Genomic DNA, 19,775 nt, shown 5'->3' on the forward strand with positions numbered 1-19,775 from the left:
ACTTACATCGGGGTTTCCATCTAAATTTCCAAGTAATGTAATTCAGATGAAACCCCTGTGGGATCCATTCACTGTAATGAGGCAACAGAGTTACTCTGGACTCTGTCTGGCCTCTGTTTAGTGGTGTCCTTTTTTTTCAGAAGTGCACAAAACTTTGGCCAACCGCCCTTTTATGCACGCCTAAAAAAACTGACACCGTGGGATCACAGGCCAGATGGCATCCACAGTGGCCTATATCTGCCTCATTACAGGGAATCTTCCATCATGGGTTCCGTCTGAATCACATATTTCAGAGATTTACACGGAAACTCTGGTGTAAGTGCTCAGCGCAGGGCGCAGGATAAATGTGAGCAGAGCCTTACTGCGATATTTGGGAGACATAATAAACAAATCAGTAGCAGGTGAATAATTGGTTTTATTTATTTTTTCGCCGTTCCTCGTGCGGTATAAGTGATGAGATTGTCTCCTCACCCGGGACACCCCCGCTTACCACACTTATAGGAATACACGTACCATTAATACCCAGCAGCTTATGGACAATCTCCACACATCTTTAGCCCCCATCTCCTCCTTCTCCTGTCCAGACTTAGCATTGTTACACTACAATAATACACTAAAGAGTGCCCTAGATGAAGCAGCTCCTTCTACTCGCAGAAAGATCCGACACAGACAACGGCAGCCCTGGCACACGATGCAAACACGTTTTCTTCAACGTTGCTCAAGGTGTGCTGAGCGTCAGTGGAGAAAATCTCTTTTAGCAGAGGACTTCATCTACTATAAATTCATGCTCAAAACCTATAACTCTGCCCTTCATCTGGCCAAACAATCCTACTTCACCACTCTCATCACTTCACTGTCCAACAATCCAAAACGACTTTTTGAAACCTTAAACTACCTCCTGAAACCCAAAGCACAGGCCCCCACCACCAACCTCAGCGGGGAGGATCTGGCCACTTATTTCTTTGAAAAAATCAACCACATCCATCAGGACATCTCAGCCCAATCTTCTCAGTGCCTGGATCCCCTTCCCTGCCGCCCTTCAAGCTCACTTGCCATCTTTGAGCCTGTCACAGAAGAAGAAATTACCCAGCTCCTCGCTTCTTCTCAGCCTACAGCCTACAACAGTGACCCCATTCCTTCACATCTCCTGCAGTCCTTCTCACCGGTGGTCACCACTCACCTGACTAAAATATTTAACCTCTCTCTTTCTTCAGGTATCTTTCCCTCCTCATTTACACATGCCATCATAACCCCTTTACTTAAAAAGCCATCCCTGGACCAGAACTGCGCTGCAAACTACAGACCTGTCTCTAATCTTCCTTTCATCTCTAAACTCCTGGAACGCTTGGTCCACTCCCGTCTAATCCGCTATCTCTCAGATAACTCTCTCCTCGACCCTCTACAATCTGGTTTCCGCTCCTTACACTCCACTGAAACTGCCCTCACTAAAGTCTCTAATGATCTACTAACAGCCAAATCCAAAGGTCACTGCTCCCTACTGATTCTCCTGGATCTCTCTGCAGCATTTGACTCTTTGGATCACAAGCTTCTCCTCACTATGCTCCGCTCTATAGGCCTCAAGGAAATAATTCTCTCCTGGTTCTCCTCCTACCTCTCTGACTGCTCCTTCACTGTATCTTTTGCCGGCTCCTCTTCCCCTCCTCATCCCCTTAATATCGGGGTTCCGCAGGGCTCATTCCTAGGCCCCCTCTTCTTCTCTCTATACACTGCCCAGTATCATCTCAATGCTGACGACACCCAATTATACACTTCTTCCCCTGACATCACCCCTACCCTAATACAAAATACCAAGGATTGGTTGTCTGCTGTGTCTAGCATCATGTCCTCCCTCTATCTTAAACTGAATCTCGCCAAAACTGAACTTCTTGTGTTTCCCCCTCTACTAACCTAACTCTACCTAACATCGAAATTACCTTGGAGGGTTCAACCATAGCTCCCAAGCAGCATGCCCGCTGCCTTGCGGTCATATTCGACACTAACCTTTCCTTTACTCCCTATATCTGATCACTCACTCGCTCTTGTCACCTGCATCTTAAAAACATCTCCAGAATCCGATCTTTTCTCACTTTTGAAACTGCTAAAACTCTTACTGTCGCTCTTATTCACTCTCATCTGGACTACTGCAACTCTCTTCTGATCGGTCTCCCTCTTACCAAAATTTCCCCTCTCCAATCTGTCCTGAATGCGGCAGCCAGGGTCGTATTTCTGTCCAGCCGCTTCACCGATGCCTCCACCTTGTGCCAGTCATTACACTGGTTACCCATTCGCTACAGGGTCCAATATAAACTCATTGCTCTCACCCACAAAGCTCTCCACAGTTCTGCACCACCTTATATCTCCTCTCTCATCTCAGTCTATCATCCTACACGTGCCCTCCGTTCCACAAATGACCTAAGACTAACATCCCCCATAATTCGAACCTCGCACCTCCATCTCTAAGACTTCTCTCGTGCTGCACCAGTTCTCTGGAATGCTCTACCCCAGACGATCCGATTGATGCCTAGCCCCGATGTCTTCAAGCGCGCTTTAAAAACTCATCTCTTTAAACAAGCCTACCACCTTAATTACCCAGTAAACTAACTTTCCCCTGTTCCCTCCTAAATACTATTCAGAATCTGCCCTCTACTGTTCATCTGTTTCTACACCCTCCATGCACACGATAACTGCACTCGGTAATTGAGTATTGCACTTGAACATACAGGCTGATGACCGGATCATACAGCTTTATATGATATTCCCGACTTATTATAATTGCCTGACCTGAAAGAACAAGCACTTTTCACCTATTGTGTCCCCCCTTTTCCTCGTAGATTGTAAGCTTGCGAGCAGGGACCTCATTCCTGATGTAACTGTTAAACTGTCTCACCTTGTATTGAATTTATTGTTTGTACATGTCCCCGCTTAATTGTAAAGTGCTGCGTAATATGTTGGCGCTATATAAATAAAAATTATTATTATTATATTATTATGAGATTACTTTATTCTTCGGGTCGGTGCGATTACAGAGATACCAGATTTATATCAGGCTTTTATGATTGACAGCTGTCACACTAAGAGATGCTTTTTTTTGCAAAATCTAGTTTTTGCATCGCCATATTTTGAGAGCTATAATTTTTCCATATTTCGGCCGACAGTCATGTGATGGCTTGTTTTTTGCGGGACGAGTTGACATTTTTATTGGTATCATTTTTGGGTACGTGACATTAGTCTAGATACAAGATTTCTTATATTTTCGGGTAAAGTGACATTAGTCTAGATACAAGATTTCTTATATTTTCATGTATGGAGTGCCGAAGTTCTTTTTGCAATTGAGATTACTCTTTTCTTCAGAGCACCCGAATAGACCAGTGAGCGACCCCTCTCTTTTTTTTATTAATCATTTTTGGGATCCCGCTCCTGGAGCATTGCAGCAGGTACGTGTTCACACTATTAGAAGTTTGACAGCCATTTTTCTGACCATGTGTCCCTCCCATTCAGTCACAGGTGGTTTTAACTAGCTCTACCAGCCCATACATTGTAGGTTAAAAGCCCAAGCAGAGACATATTGTCCATACAGGCTTACAGCCCAAGAGTGGCATATCCAGTGGTAGCGTAGCGTAGTTTCCCATCATACGAAGGTGACCTTGTCATGGTTGATGGGCACACATAAATTGGCCAAATTATGCGCAAAAAACCTTCATTTTTCAAAGTGACATTAGTCTAGATACAATATTTCTTATATTTTCATGTATGGAGTGCCGAAGTTCTTTTTGCAACCATATATGACAGATCCGGAGGCAGTCATGTGACCTCCGGCTGCCATAACAACGGCAGGTCCTGGAAGACATCAGGGGGCCATCGGAGAGGTAAGTTGACAACCCCCTCTCCTCTCACTATCTTCTATATGCCGCGATCACTATAGATCGCGGCATATAGAAGATAGCAAAGGGTTAACATCATTGAGACCTGCTCCAATCAGGTCCCGATGATGTCCCCTGTCAGAGCTATCGCTCTGCACTGGAACCGCAGCGCTTGCAGGACCCTGGCGGTCCTGAGCCCTGCGGGACCACCCACCATTTTTAAACGTCGGTGCTGCACAGAGCCCGCCGACGTTTATGTACAGAGGGCGGTCCTGAACCGGTTAAAAATTCCATAATAACAGGGTCTGTACCACAGGACTGGCGTATAGCAAATGTGGTGCCAATATTCAAAAAGGAGACAAAAACTGAACTTGGAAATTATAGGCCAGTAAGCTTCACCTCTAGTGTGGGTAAAATCCTGGAGGGTTTCCTAAGAGTTTGCAATACTAGAGTATCTGAAGTAGAATAACCTCATGACTAGTGTTGAGCGATTCCTTCCGATATCGGGAAATATCGGATCGGATTGGATCGGACCGATACCCAAAAAGTATTGGATATCGCCGATTCCGATACCGGAACCCAATGCAAGTCAATGGGACAGAAATATCGGAATAAAAATAAACCCTTTCTTTCCTTGTAGGTTAATTCTACATGAAGGAAAACAACTAAGAATAATGTAGAATATATTGGGGGAGGTGGGGGAGACAATAAAAGCATAGAGGTTTAGCCCAATCAAATGGAATAGCAGGAATTAATATTTTTTTTTAAGACGTTCTGAGTAGTGTTGAGACACCCCTGTAGTGTTCGAGTTCGGTTCGGTTCGTCGAACACCCGTGTGTTCGCCGAACTGTTCGTCGAACTGTTCGTCGAACACCTTCGAACACCGTTAAAACCAATGGCAGGCAAACAAAAACACATAGAAACACATAGAAAACACCTTCAAAGGTGTCCAAAAGCTGACAAACTGCTCAGAAGACACAACTAACACATGGAAAAGTGACAAGTACATATAGTCATGCGAAAAGAAAAGAGGTGGAGGAGTAAAAGGAGGGGGAGACACAGATATAGGCATGTCATGCCCTTCTAAAATCCAAAAAGTGAGAAGCCGAGACGGCCAGTCCGCTCCTGCCCGTGCCACCTCCGTGTCGCCGGGTTTGTGCCAGAGCCGCGGTGAACCCTGACGGCCAGCCCCCCTCTCCCAATACTGGTGCCTGTCCGCTGGTGGGTCGAGAGAGCCCCCCTGTGGTGGAGGCAGCTCTAAGCTTTTTAATTTAAATTGTCCCTCTAATTTGAATGAATACACTTTAAATCCATTTACAAGGATCTATTGGAGGGCAAGTCTCATGCCAGCAGCCACGTAATTCCAGCTCCAGTAGCGTCCACTAAAGCTGCTGCAGTTAAAAAGCTTTTATAAGGATCGAGCTCGGCTGTCCACCGCAAGGCATCCTAGTGCCAGTCCCAGCCCCTATGCCTTGGGGTGCCTCCTGATGCTCTTCACTAAGTATCCCGTGGTCCCGAAGCATTTCCTTTGAAAAAATTAAGTGTCCAAACTACAGGTGGTGTAGCTTGCTTAACAGCCGGGATAATCCGCTGACTAGCAGACACTGCTACTAGGCACAAAGTATTTCCTGGGCTAGATGCAGTTAAAAATTTGTAAGTAGATACTCTCGTTGGATGCTGAGAAAGCATTCCATAGAGTCTCCTGGCACGCCATATATGATTCTCTTAAAAAGCTTGGGGTAGGGGTCTAGGGGACCCTTTTATAGCCAAAATCACGGCCCTGTATCACAATACGTCACCTAGGCTGAAGATAAATGGAACTGTAGCACCGAGGGCTCGGTTGCTACAGACGTATTGCACCTCACCCAGAGGTGTGATATCTCACTCTCAGATAAGGATGGAGTGTGGATCAGGACCCGACACCTGCATGCATTACACCACATTGCCGTGGGGCAGGGCGACCAATATGCCCCTGAGATGGGCACGACAGTCCCTGTCCCTGGCTGGAGTGGGGGGAGGGAACACTGAGGAAGGGGAACCCTGCAGTGCAGGAGCAGGGAGGAAGCAGTTCCTGGGTGCATTGAGAAGGGAGTATAAAAGGTGGGCACCATCTTAGTTCAGTGCAGAGAAGTCTGAGCAGAAGTGGCAGGGAGCAGGGGCTCTGCATGAGCTCTGCTCCGGAGGCGGGCCTAGTAACAGAGGCCCAGGCCTGCAAGAGGGAGAAGGAAGGAAGAGGAGCGGAGAAGGCTCCAGGAACGAGGAATGAAGGGATCCCAGGGGTGCGGACGGGCGAGTCGCCACCGCACGCCCGAATCCACCTGCGTGGAGGGGTCAGGCCAAAGGGGGAGACCGGTCCCCGAACTAGTGGAGGCAGGAAACGACCCTCAGCTAGAAACCGGAGGCTCTGACATTTTATGTGGCGCAGCCCCTTGCTCCACCCGCTAGGAAGGCACCACATAGGGTCAGGGAAACTGGCGCCAAGTTTACCAAGAGGAGGCCCGAGGCAGCCGGACATAAGTGTTGGTAAGAAAGGCCAGACAAAGGACACACAAAGGGGGTCCTGTGAAGCGCTCAAAAGTTATCTGGGAGTTGTCTGAGCCCCTCACCTGGTGAGCACAGTACGACGTGGGCAGCCGTTACCTGCAGACGTGGTCTGGATAATAAGAACTGTGAGTAAAGGCCCTGAACTGCATCACTGACTCCGTGTCGTTACGGCTGCTGCCCTGCACCATCACCCCCATCCTCCGCATACACTGCCCTGAGGCTATACTCCTCCCGTGGGAAGTTATGCTACGCTCTGCTGCACCCACAACACCAGCCTTAGCGGTCTGCCCTGTAGCGGCGGTTCACTCTGACCGCAATCCACGGGTGGCGTAGTCGGACATTTAAACATCAAAACCACATAAATAGTTCCGCCACTGGTTTGACCGCCCTGAGCCACGGAACCGGATCGCCGCCACGAAGACTACAACCACCAGCATCCACCAAAAAAAAGGGTCCGGCTCCGGGTGTCCCAAGGCCCAGGGGGTGCGTCAGAACATTTTCATCACCTTTCACAATCACCAATGGGACAAGGCAGGGATGTCCTCTGTCCCCTCTCTTATACATCCTAGTGACGGAGCACCTGCTCTCATCAATTCGCCATAACCCCAATATTAGGTGGATTGAGGTGGGAGGCACCGAGTACAAGTGCTCTCTATTTGCTGATGATGTCCTAGTATATATCACTCAATCACATATATCCATCCCTGCTGTTATGGCTGAAATAGATCACTTTGTTACATGGTAAAATTTTAAAATCAATGCAGCGAAGTCTGAGGCCCTCGATGTCTCCCTCCCTAAATCCATATAGGATTCCATCCAGTCCAACTTTCCCTTTGCCTGGCCCTCACAGGGTATCAAATACTTAGGAATTCCTATTCATAGAGACCTCTCCCATCTATGTTATCTTAATTTTGGGCCCTTTATTGAACAATTCCATACAGACCACGGTTGGCAAGTTAGAACTGTAAGATTCACTACGTGAACCACTGGTGTTTTGTGGAAAAGCACATGTACACCGCGTTCCAAATTATTATGCAAAAAGTGTTTAGGAGTGATAAGGGAAGAATTTGCTTGTTTGTCAGTTAAACTCATTGATGGTGATGTGTGTCAGGGCTCTTTATATCACTGTAAGCAATTGCAGACACCTGTGCTAATTAGTTTGGCAGGTGTGTCCAATGAAAGGCAAGACTACTTAAGAAGGCTCTCTCACATTATTAAGCAGCCTACATTTTCTGCCAAAATGGGAAAGAAAAAGGATGTGTCGGCTGCTGAGAAGCAACAAATTGTGGAGTGTTTAGGTCAAGGCATGACTACAATCAACATTGTGCGATGATCAGGATGAAGTGTCTTGGCAATCAAGAAGTATGTAGCTGATTCACAGTACACACGTGTGCGTGCTGATAAGGGCAAATTGAGGACTCTTTCCTACAGGCAATTACGTCAGGTTGAAAGAGCAGCGGCAAAAAAGCCTTGTCATAGCAGCAGACAAGTTTTTGAAGCTGCTTGTGCCTCCAACGTCCCCCGAACAACAAGATGCAGGGTCCTTCAGAGGTTTGCAGCTGTGCATACGCCATCCTGTCGACCTCCTCTATCCACTTCACACAAGCAGAAACGGCTCCAGTGGGCCAAACATTACATGAAGACTGATTTCAAAACTGTTTTGTTCACGGATGAGTGCCGTGCAGAGCTCGATGGTCCAGATGAATGGAGTGGAGGATGGCTGGTTGATGGACACCCCACGCAAACACGGCTACAGCGCCAACAAGGAGGAGGTGGAGTAATGTTTTGGGCTGGAATCATGGGGAGAGAGATTGTCGGCCCCTTTAGGATCCCTGAAGGCGCTAAAGATGAACACCATAATGTATGTGGATTTTCTCAAACAGCACTTCCTGCCATGGTTCAAGAAGAAGAACCATGTATTTCACAGCAAGATCATTTTTCTGCATGATAATGCACCATCTCATGCTGCACATAAAACATCTGCATCTCTGGCTGATATGGGCATAAAAGGGGACAAACTTATGGTGTGACCCCCATGCTCCCCTGACCTCTACCCCATTCAGAACCTTTGGAGCATCATTAAAAGGAGTGTCTATGATGGCGGGAGGCAGTTCACATCTAAGCAACAGCTCTGGGAGGGTATTCTGTCCTCATGCAAAACAATTGAAGCAGAAACCATCCAAAACCTGACAAATTCAATGGACGAGAGAGTTCAGAAGCTCCTTTCGAACAAGGGGTCCTATGTGAAAATGTAACATCACCTAGAATAAAGTTTTGAGTTGAAAACTGTTTGATTTCAGTTTCTAACAACCTGCTAATGCTTATAATTTCAAAAATGACCATTTTTTTGGTCTTTATTAAAATGAAAAGGTTGATCGAAAAGTTTGGGGGATCTAAGAGTGTGGCAACCCAGTAGTCATGATTACTTCGAATTCTGACAATATGAGGGTCATGCTGCAGGTAGTGCAGCAAGAAGGCACTTATGTGTCTTGCGCATCTCGGAGCCCCAAAATTATTTTCCGGGCTAGATGCAGCTAAAAATTATTTTTAATTTTAAATCTGGTGAAGCTTATTATAGATGGCCTAATAGGATCAGTGCTGCACACTGCTACAAAGCCCAAATTATTTTCCAGTCAAGATACAGATAAACATGATTAGTAATTTGAAAGCTTAAAACGGTTGGTAGGGTGATTTTAACCAATCATCAAGCTTTTACTCTCCCCAGGATGACACAGGGGTAGAAAAGTCGTTTCGGATCCATGATTTGTTCATCTTTATGAACGTGAGTCTGTCTACATTATCAGTGGAGAGCCGCGTGCGCTTATCTGTCAGCACACCACCAGCAGCGCTGAACACACGTTCAGACAGAACGCTGGCTGCGGGGCATGACAAGATCTCCAAGGCGTAAGTGGCTAGCTCCGGCCATTTATCCAGATTGGAAGCCCAAAAAGAGCAAGGGTCCAGTGACACAGTCGTGGCTTCAATGTTTACTTGGAGATACTCCTGTACCATCGTCTCTAGGCGTTGACTATGTGTCAGACTTCTTGTCTCCTGTGGCCTTGCAAAGGATGGGCTAAAAAAGTGGTGAAATGATTCCGCAAAATTGATGTTACCAGCAGATACTGTGGTTCTGTTACGGTTTGAGTGCTGAACACTTGACGGTCCCACGGTTGGCAAGTTGGAACTGTGAGATTCACTACGTGCACCACTGGTATTTTGTGGAAAAGCACATGTAAGATTCTGCAACAGTCTCTGCTGATACTCCTGCATGCGTGCATCCCTTTCTATGGCAGGAATAATTTCTGCAAATTTACTTTTGTACCGGGGATCTAACAGTGTGGCAACCCAGTAGTCAGGATTATTTCTAATTCTCACAATTCGAGGGTCATGTTGCAGGTAGTGCAGCAAGAAGGCACTCATGTGTGTTGCGCATCCAGGAGCACCAAGTCCCTGTTGTGTTGGTGGCGAGGTAACAATCATGCTTCCTTCCTCTGTCCTCTCCCCCCAACCTCGCACAACAGAAATGTGATCAAGGTCTCCCTCATCTGATGAGTCTTCCATCAGTTCGTCCTCCACTTCTTCCTGGGCTCCTGCACCTTCCTCACTAGTTTGGCTGCTACCATGCGCCCTGGTAAAATCATCTCCCCCACCCTCACATGCCTGACGCCTTGGTGCTGCCGACCGTCTGGACCTTGCAGATGTTAGCCCTTCCGCATACAACTCCTCCTCCTCTACTTCCTCCACCTCCTCTTGTGCCACCACCTGACTCCGAATTCTGTTTAACATGTGCTCCAGCATGTAAATCACCGGAATAGTCATGCTGATAATGGCATCGTCAGCACTAAACATCTTCGTCGCCATTTCAAAACTGTGCAGAAGGGTGCATAGGTCCCTGATCTGAGACCACTCCTCCAGCGTGATTTGCCCCACCTCTGAATCTCGTTAGCCCAGGCTATACGTCAGAAGGTATTGCACCAGGGCTTGTCGGTGCTGTCACAGTCGCTGCAACATGTGCAGAGTTGAATTCCACCGGGTAGGCACATCGCATTTTAGCCGGTGAAGTGGCAGGCCCAACGACTTCTGTAGAGATGTAAGTCGCTGAGCTGCGGGATGCGAACGGCGGAAGTGAGCACACAGCGACCGTGCCCTCTGCAGAGGGCCATCTAGTCTGGGATAGTGGGCTAAAAATTGCTGGACAACCAGGTTCAACACGTGAGCCATACAAGGCACGTGTGTGACATTGCCCCGGCGAAGGGCCGCACCCAGGTTTGCAGCATTGTCGCACACGGCCTTCCCTGGTTTCAGGTCCAGTGGAGACAACCATTCATGAAACTGGTTCTCCAGAGCTGACCACAACTCCTCAGCTGTGTGACTCACATTTCCCAGACATTTCAATGTAAAAACCGCCTGATGACGTTGAGCCCTACTGCCAGCATAGTAAGGAGGTGTGCAGGATCCCTTCTGCGCAGTTAGAAAGCTTGTGGCATGACCAGACAGGCTTTGGGTGCAGGTGGAAGACCGAGAGGAGGTTGAGGAGGCAGAAGCAGTGGAGGAACTTTGACATAAAGAGGATTGACGCACAACTCGTGGGGACGGCAAGACTTGGACAGCAGCCCCTTGTCCTGCTGTCACCATAGTTACCCAGTGCCCAGTCAGCGACATGTAACGCCCCTGTCCATGCCTACTCGTCCAAGTGTCTGTGGTGAAATGCACCCTGTCACACACAGAGTTTCTCAAAGAAGCGGTGATGTTGTGTGCGACATGCTGGTGGAGCGCAGGCACACCTTTCTTTGAGAAGTAGTGCTGACTGGGCATCTGGTACTGGGGCACTGCGACGGACATAAGGTCTCGAAAATCCTCTGTGTCCACCAGGCGGAAAGGCAGCATTTCTGTAGCCAAGAGCTTGCAGATGGTGAAATTCAACCTCTTAGCTTTCTCATGGCTAGGAGGAAATGGTCTTTTACTTGTCCACATCTGAGGGACCGAGGGCTGGCTATTGTGCTTAGACGGGGTTGTTAAGGGTGTCCCCGGCAAACTGCCGGTCTGTGAGGAAGATGCAGGCGGACATGTTAGGTTGCCTTGATCCAAAGGTGGTGCTATCGATGTCGGACAGCGCTCAAGACCAGCTGGTGTTACCACCTCCAAAGAAAATGATGACCTGCCAATCACGCTGGCTGTTGCGGGTAAAGAGGTGGCAGGTCTGCGCCCCAAAACAGGTGTGACTGCTGTCCCCACAGTCACAGAGGATGAAGAGGCCGCGGATGCACAAGATATGGCAGACAGTGGTTGGCCCGGCCGGCTAGACCGCATTGTAGCACACTGAGCTTCCCACTGCAACTTATGCTGTATGTCCATGTGCCGGTTCATGCATGAAGTACTCAAACTATGTATTTTTTGGCCTCTACTTAGCTTTTGCTGACAAATGTTACAGATAACACGAGTTGGGTCATCTTTATCGATCTGAAAAAATGCCCAGGCTATGCAAGGCTTAGCACCCATGCGACCTGAAGAGCCACCACGACTTGTGGTGAGAGGCAGAGTTGTGTTTGAGGATGCAGTTGTTGACGTGCTTCCAGTACTACGTCTCTGTCCAGGAAGGCGCAACCTGACCTCGTCGTCACTAGCATCTTCCTCCACCTCCTCTGCTGACCTCATCTCTTGGCTGACTGTGGGTTGACAGTAAGTGGGATCTCCGACCTCATCATCATCACCCTGTGCGTTATCACACCCGTCGTCCTCAGAGCCAACCTGTTCCTGCCCTGACAAAAAACTAAAGTTGTCGCTCCAATCAGGTATTTGAGTCTTATCATCGTCTTCCTCATTGTCTCCACCAACAGGAGTTACAGTTTGGGAATGAGGGTCTACATTATGGTCAGAACCTTCTGCGTCTGGTCCTGGATCCGACTCATAAAGATTCTGGGCATCAGTGCAGATCATTTCCTCGTCTGGATTCACAGAAGCGCTGGAGTCGACCTCTGATTCCCAGGCTATAGTATGAGTAAACAGCTCTGCAGACTCAACCATCTGTTCTACCTCATACTCAGACGGGCAGCTGGAGATTTGGGAGCTGTGAGGAAGCAAGTGCGATTTGGGTGACACCTTTGAGGACTGGAGTATTTGTGATGTTGAAGTTGATGTGGAGGAGAGCCCACTTAAAGGAGCACTTGATATCCGTTGAAGCACCTGCTGTTTTTGTGCCTCATCTGGAATTTGTAGCGATTGGCGTGGCCGTAAGAAAGGGATCTTATCACATTGTCCGCTAAAAGAAGTAGACATTTTAGTTTGGCGGAAGATGGTCTTTCTTCTGCACCTACCCCACGGACACAACCTTTTTTCCCCTTCCCAACACGCCTATTCCCCTTTCCACCAGCAGCAGGCCTTTTTCCACTCATTTTGGTGGTTAACTAATTCACAACTCTGGAGTTGTTTGCACAAAAAAACAATGGATGGTAACCGAGCAGAGCTGAGTGGCCAAACTGTGGTATTAGGCCAAAACTATTGGCTGGGTTAGATGCAGAAAAAAATTATTTTTAATTTGCAACCTGATGGAGGTCAGTATAGATGGACTAATAGACCAAGTCCCACACACTGCTAGAAGCCCAAATATTTTTTCAGAGCTAGATGCAGAAAAAAATTATTTTTAATTTGCAACCTGATGGAGGTCAGTATAGATGGACTAATAGACCAAGTCCCACACACCGCTAGAAGCCCAAATATTTTTTCAGAGCTAGATGCAGAAAAAAATTATATTCAATTTGCAACCTGCTGGACGTCAGTATAGAAGGACTAATAGAACAAGTCCCACACACTGCTAGAAGCCCAAATATTTTTTCAGAGCTAAATGAAGAAAAAAATTATTTTTAATTTGCAACCTGATGGAGGTCAGTATAGATGGACTAATAGACCAAGTCCCACACACTGCTAGAAGCCCAAATATTTTTTCAGAGCTAGATGCAGAAAAAAATTATTTTTAATTTGCAACCTGATGGAGGTCAGTATAGATGGACTAATAGACCAAGTCCCACACACCGCTAGAAGCCCAAATATTTTTTCAGAGCTAGATGCAGAAAATTTTTTTATTCAATTTGCAACCTGATGGAGGTCAGTATAGATGGACTAATAGACCAAGTCCCACACACTGCTAGAAGCCCAAATATTTTTTCAGAGCTAGATGCAGAAAAAAATTATTTTTAATTTGCAACCTGATGGAGGTCAGTATAGATGGACTAATAGACCAAGTCCCACACACTGCTAGAAGTCCAAATATTTTTTCAGAGCTAGATGCAGAAAAAAATTATTTTTAATTTGCAACCTGATGGAGGTCAGTATAGATGGACTAATAGAACAAGTCCCACACGCTGCTAGAAGCCCAAATATTTTTTCAGAGATAAATGAAGAAAAAAATTATTTTTAATTTGCAACCTGATGGAGGTCAGTATAGATGGACTAATAGACCAAGTCCCACACACTGCTAGAAGCCCAAATATTTTTTCAGAGCTAGATGCAGAAAAAAATTATATTCAGTTTGCAACCTGATGGAGGTCAGTATAGATGGACTAATAGAATGATGCTATGCCCAAAAGATTTTACTTCACTAGGTGCAGTAAAAAAATTGGTATTCTATACACAGGTGGTATATCTTGCAACACAGATAGGCTACTCCACTGACTAACACACTCTGCAATAGGCCAAAAAGGATTAGCTTTGCTAGATTCAGCCAAATGCTGTGAAAAAAACTTGCACAGCACTGGCACAGACCTGCCTGGCAAAAACTGATAGGAACTGATGTAACCTAGTCCTGAAAAGGACTCCAATTACAATTAGTCTTTACTCCCACAATCTATCTATTTAAGAGCACAGACCTGCCTGATAAAAGTCGTAGGAAATGCTGTAACCTAGTCCTTAAAAGGACTGCAATCACAACTATTCCCTACTCCCAAGCTATCTGTATATTTGTGCGAAAATTGGCTTGAAATTAACAAGGTATAGCGCACACAGCAACAGCGGTGCCGTCTAACACGCAGCTGCAGCAGTGAGAAAATGGTGGCGACGGGGAAAATGGCTTGGTCTTATAGGGCAAGGACATGTGACATACACTGCCAATCACACATGCCCTTGCTTGTGTGAAAAAAAGCACTTCGCTCCGTGTGTGCGCTGCTGATAGGCTGACAGATTGCACCTCCCCACTGCAAATGCGGGAAAGAGAAAAAAAAATGGAGATCTTCATTGTTCCTGCAGAGATCCATCCCCTGCCCCTCCCCCCGCCCCGCTGTACACTCAAACTGCGTATTAACATTAATTTTCATCATTACTGAGAAAAAATCCAGTTATGATTTTGGTGCACGAACAGTTATCGAACATAACCTCGAACAGCCGAATTTTTCTCAAATTGTTCGTGTTCGCCGACCGGCTCGAACACCGCCCAAAACAGCTCGAATTTGAGATTGGCGAACAGTTCGAGTAGAACAACGCTCATCTCTAGTTCTGAGTTACGGAAATATTGACTATGTTAAGTTTTTTTATATTTTGTCAGATATTTATGTTTCACTACTTCCATGCTCTTCACCTTCTTTTTTACTTCTCCCACACTTTCTCCTTCATCATCCTCAGCATCAGCATCTTTTTCATCAACTTCTTCTTCACCTTCTTCATCTTCTTCTTCTTCACCTTCTTCGTATTATTCTTTTTTTTTACATTCTTCATATTCTTCTTATTCAACTATTATTCTTCTTCATATTCTACTTCTTCATCTTCTTCATATTCTTCTTCTTCATCATATTCTTATTTGTGACAGTCATTCCTGTAGTTGTTATCTATAAAAGTTTGAACATTACACCTTTCGTTCTGCCAGTCACAAAAGATTTACAACAGGATTTGTCCGCGTTCAGTTTGGCCTGTAGCAGCAGGTCTTTTCCAGGGGCACCACGAGGAGGAACGGACTCACCCCCATACACTGCTTAGTCATCTTCTGCTTATAATTTAGATAATATCTTTTGCTCTGATTTTTAGTCTTATGCTTAATGTTCTTCCACTTTTTGTTCTGAAGCTTCTTGTACTTCTGCTTCTTGGTTTTCTGTCTCTTGTTCTTCTGTATCTTGGTGGTTGTCTTCTTGTTCTTTGTCGTCTTGGTCAACTTCTTCAGGGTCATCTTCTTGGTCTTCTTCGGGGTGGTCTTCAGGGTCGTCATCTTCGGGGTCCTCGTCTTCTTCGGGGTGGTCTTCAGGGTCCTCGTGTTCAGGGTCATCGTCTTCGGGGTCCTCGTCTTCTTCGGGGTGGTCTTCAGGGTCGTCGTCTTCAGGGTCGTCATCTTCAGGGTCCTCGTCTTCTTCGGCGTGGTCTTCAGGGTCGTTGTCTTCAGGGTCGTCGTCTGCGGGGTCCTCGTTTTCTTCGGGGTGGTCTTCAGGGTCCTCGTCTTCACGGTCCTCGTCTTCGGGGTCCTCATCTTCTTCGGGGTGGTCTTCAGGGTCCTCATCTTCAGGGTCTTCATCTTCGGGGTCCTCGTCTTCTTCGGGGTGGTCTTCAGGGTCCTCGTCTTCAGGGTCGTCATCTTCAGGGTCCTCGTCTTCTTCGGGGTGGTCTTCAGGGTCGTCGTCTTCAGGGTCGTCGTCTGCGGGGTCCTTGTTTTCTTCGGGGTGGTCTTCAGGGTCCTCGTCTTCACGGTCCTCGTCTTCGGGGTCCTCATCTTCGGGGTGGTCTTCAGGGTCCTCATCTTCAGGGTCTTCATCTTCGGGGTCCTCGTCTTCTTCGGGGTGGTCTTCAGGGTCCTCGTCTTCAGGGTCCCCGTCTTCGGGGTCCTCTTCTTCTTTGGGGTGGTCTTCAGGGTCCTCGTCTTCAGGGTCGTCGTCTTCGGGGTCCTCGTCTTTTTCGAGTTGGTCTTCAGGGTCCTCGTCTTCAGGGTCCTCGTCTTCAGGGTCCTCGTCTTCGGGGTCCTTGTCTTCTTCGGGGTGGTCTTCAGGGTCCTCGTCTTCAGGGTCCTGGTCAGGGAGATACAGAGTGATTACCAAGAACCATTCCAAAAAGCTTGAACTTGGAAATGTAGCAGAAGGTACAAGAAGGCTGAGGAACTGCGGAGAACCAGCTGATGGTACTGGAACCCGGATGGGTAGCAGAAGGTACAAGAGCAAATGGAACTACCGAGGACCAGCTGATGGTACTGGAACCCGGATGGGTAGCAGAAGGTACAAGAGCCAATGGAACTACCGAGGACCAGCTGACGGTACTGGAACTCGGTTACTAAGCAGGAGGTACCTGTGCCAGAAAGCACTACCAAGGACCAGCAGACGTTGGTGGAACTTAGGTGCCTCCTTCTCGGTATCCAAGCCAAAGGCACTGCCGAGAACCAGCTGACGGTACTGGAACCCAGATGGGTAGCAGAAGGTATCCATGTAAAAAAAAGTTGCAAGGCCGCGAGCCAGCCGCAGTTACCGAAACCCACAGTCCTACAGGGGGTGCTTGTCTTATTGGCACTATCAAACCAGCCTTCATTGCCAGATCCCACAGCCCACATAGGAGTCACCTAAACTGCAGGCACCATAGAGTCGGCTAACCCAACCGCAACACGACAGGACAACGCATTGGAGGCAAAGTGACATTGACACTACCCGGAAAGAGCTGGCATGCTGGAACCAGGCTGGGCAGGAGGGAGTACCCGTGCCAAAGACACTGCCGAGAACCAGCTGACGGTACTGGAACCAGGATGGGTAGCAGAAGGTACAAGAGCAAATGGAACTACCGAGGACCAGCTGATGGTACTGGAACCCGGATGGGTAGCAGAAGGTACAAGAGCAAATGGAACTACCGAGGACCACCTGACGGTACTGGAACTCAGTTACTAAGCAGGAGGTACTTGTGCAAGAAAGCACTACCAAGGACCAGCAGACGTTGGTGGAACTTGGATACCGAGAAGGAGGCACCTAAGTCAAAGGCACTGCCGAGAACCAGCTGACGGTACTGGAGCCCGGATGGGTAGCAGAATGTACAAGAGCAAATGGAACTACCGAGGACAAGCTGATGGTACTGGAACCCGGATGGGTAGCAGAAGGTACAAGAGCCAATGGAACTACCGAGGACCAGCTGACGGTACTGGAACTCGGTTACTAAGCAGGGGGTACCTGTGCCAGAAAGCACTACCAAGGACCAGCAGACGTTGGTGGAACTTGGATACCGAGAAGGAGGCACCTAAGCCAAAGGCACTGCCGAGAACCAGCTGACAGTACTGGAACCCGGATAAGTAGCAGAAGGTACCCATGTAAAAAAAAGTTGCAAGGCCGCGAGCCGGCCGCAGTTACCGAAACCCACAGTCCTACAGGGGGTGCTTGTCTTATTGGCACTATGGAACCAGCCTTCATTGCCAGATCCCACAGCCCACATAGGAGTCACCTAAACTGCAGGCACCATAGAGTCGGCTAACCCGACCGCAACATGACAGGACAACGCATTGGAGGCAAAGTGACGATGACACTACTCGGCGTGCTGGAACCAGGCTGGGCAGGAGGGAGTACCCATGCTAAAGACACTGCTGGGAAACAGCTGGCGGTGCTGGAACCCAGGGTAAATACTAAAAACAGAGTGGAGCCAGAGGCCTAATTGGAGCAAGTTTAAAATCAGTAGTAGTGTGAATGTGGACAGAGCAGGAGAATTTGCCGTACGCACAGCAGGAGAACAGCTGACGTTACTGAACCCCAATAACACGGCAGCAAGTGTTGACTGTGCAGACGGCACTTCTGAGCACCAACTGGCAGTGTTGGAGCTCAGGGATAATACTGGAAACAGAGGAGCCAGAGGCGTAATTGGAGCAACTTTAAAATCTGTAGTAGTGTGAATGTGGACAGAGCAGGAGAAATTGCCGTACGCACAGAAGGGGAACAGCTAACGTTACTGAACCCCAATAACACGGCAGTAAGTGTTGACTGTGCAGACGGCACTTCTGAGCGCCAACTGGCAGTGTTGGAACTCAGGGATAATACTGAAAACAGAGGAGCCAGAGGTGTCATTGGAGCAACTTCAAAATCTGTAGTAGTGTGAATGTGGACAGAGCAGGAGAAATTGCCGTACGCACAGCTGGGGAACAGCTGACATTACTGAACCCCAATAACACGGCAGCAAGTGTTGACTGTGCAGACGCCACTTCTGAGTGCCAACTGGCGGTGTTGGAGCTCAGGGATAATTCTAAAAACAGAGGAGCCAGAGGTTTAATTGGAGCAAGTTTTAAATCTGTAGTACAGTGGATGTGGACAGAGCAGGAGAATTTGCCGGACACACAGTTGGGGATCAGCTGACGTTAGTGAACCCCAATAACACTGGAGCAAGCGTTGACTGTGCAGACGGCACTTCTGAGCAGAAACTAGCGGTGTTGGAGCCCAGGGTAAATACTAAAAACAGAGGAGCAAGAGGTGTAATTGGAGCAAGTTTTAAATCTGTAGTACAGTGGATGTGGACAGAGCAGGAGAATTTGCCGGACACACAGCAGGGGAACAGCTGACGTTACTGAACCCCAATAACATGGCAGCAAGCATTGACTGTGCAGACGGCACTTCTGAGCAGCAACTGGCGGTGTTGGAGCTCAGGGATTACAGTTCAGGTGGTAGAAATATGAACACAACAGGAGACCTGGATATTGTTGCCAACCAATTATTTATTCTGGAAGAGGACTGGCAAATTCATGCGAGATCCAGGCCTTGTTCATTTTGAGAAAAGTAAGGCGGTCAGCGTTATCGGAGGATAGTCGCATGCGATGGTCTATTAGTACAGCAACTGCGGCACTAAAGACGCGTTCTGAGAATACACTAGCAGCAGGGCAAGCTAGCACCTCCAATGCATATTGGTATAGCTCTGGCCATGTATACAGCTTAGAGACCCAAAACTTGAAGGGGGAAGAACCGGCTGGGAGTACACTGAGAGGGCAAGACATGTAGTCTGTCACCATCTGACGGAAACATTGCCTCCTGCTGACTGGAGCCGTCTGTGATGGTGTAGACATTTGTGGCGGCGGGGACACAAAACTTTGCCACATTTGCGCCATACTGGTCTTGCCTTGTGCTGAGGCCATGCTTCTGCTCCCTCTTTGTGCAGAGCTTCCTCCACTGCCTCGACGCACTGAGCTGCTTTGTAAAGCACTAGCAGCACTGCTCTCGGTTGGAATGGAGGACATGATGGAATGCACCAGTGCGTCTTGGTACTCCCGCATTTTACGCTCCCGGTTCAACGGTGTTATGTGGCTTTGTAAGTTGTCCCGGTAGTGAGGATCTAGGAGGGTGGACATCCAATAATCAGCCGTGTTGAGAATGTGGGTGATGCGGCAGTCGTTTCTCAGGCACTGCAGCATGAAATCGACCATGTGCTGCAGACTGCCAACTGGCCAAGAAACGCTGT

This window comes from Phyllobates terribilis, unplaced genomic scaffold (genome assembly GCF_046119375.1).
Source record: "Phyllobates terribilis strain yellow unplaced genomic scaffold, ASM4611937v1 Scaffold_4__5_contigs__length_816908805, whole genome shotgun sequence".
Classification (NCBI taxonomy): Eukaryota; Metazoa; Chordata; class Amphibia; order Anura; family Dendrobatidae; genus Phyllobates; species Phyllobates terribilis.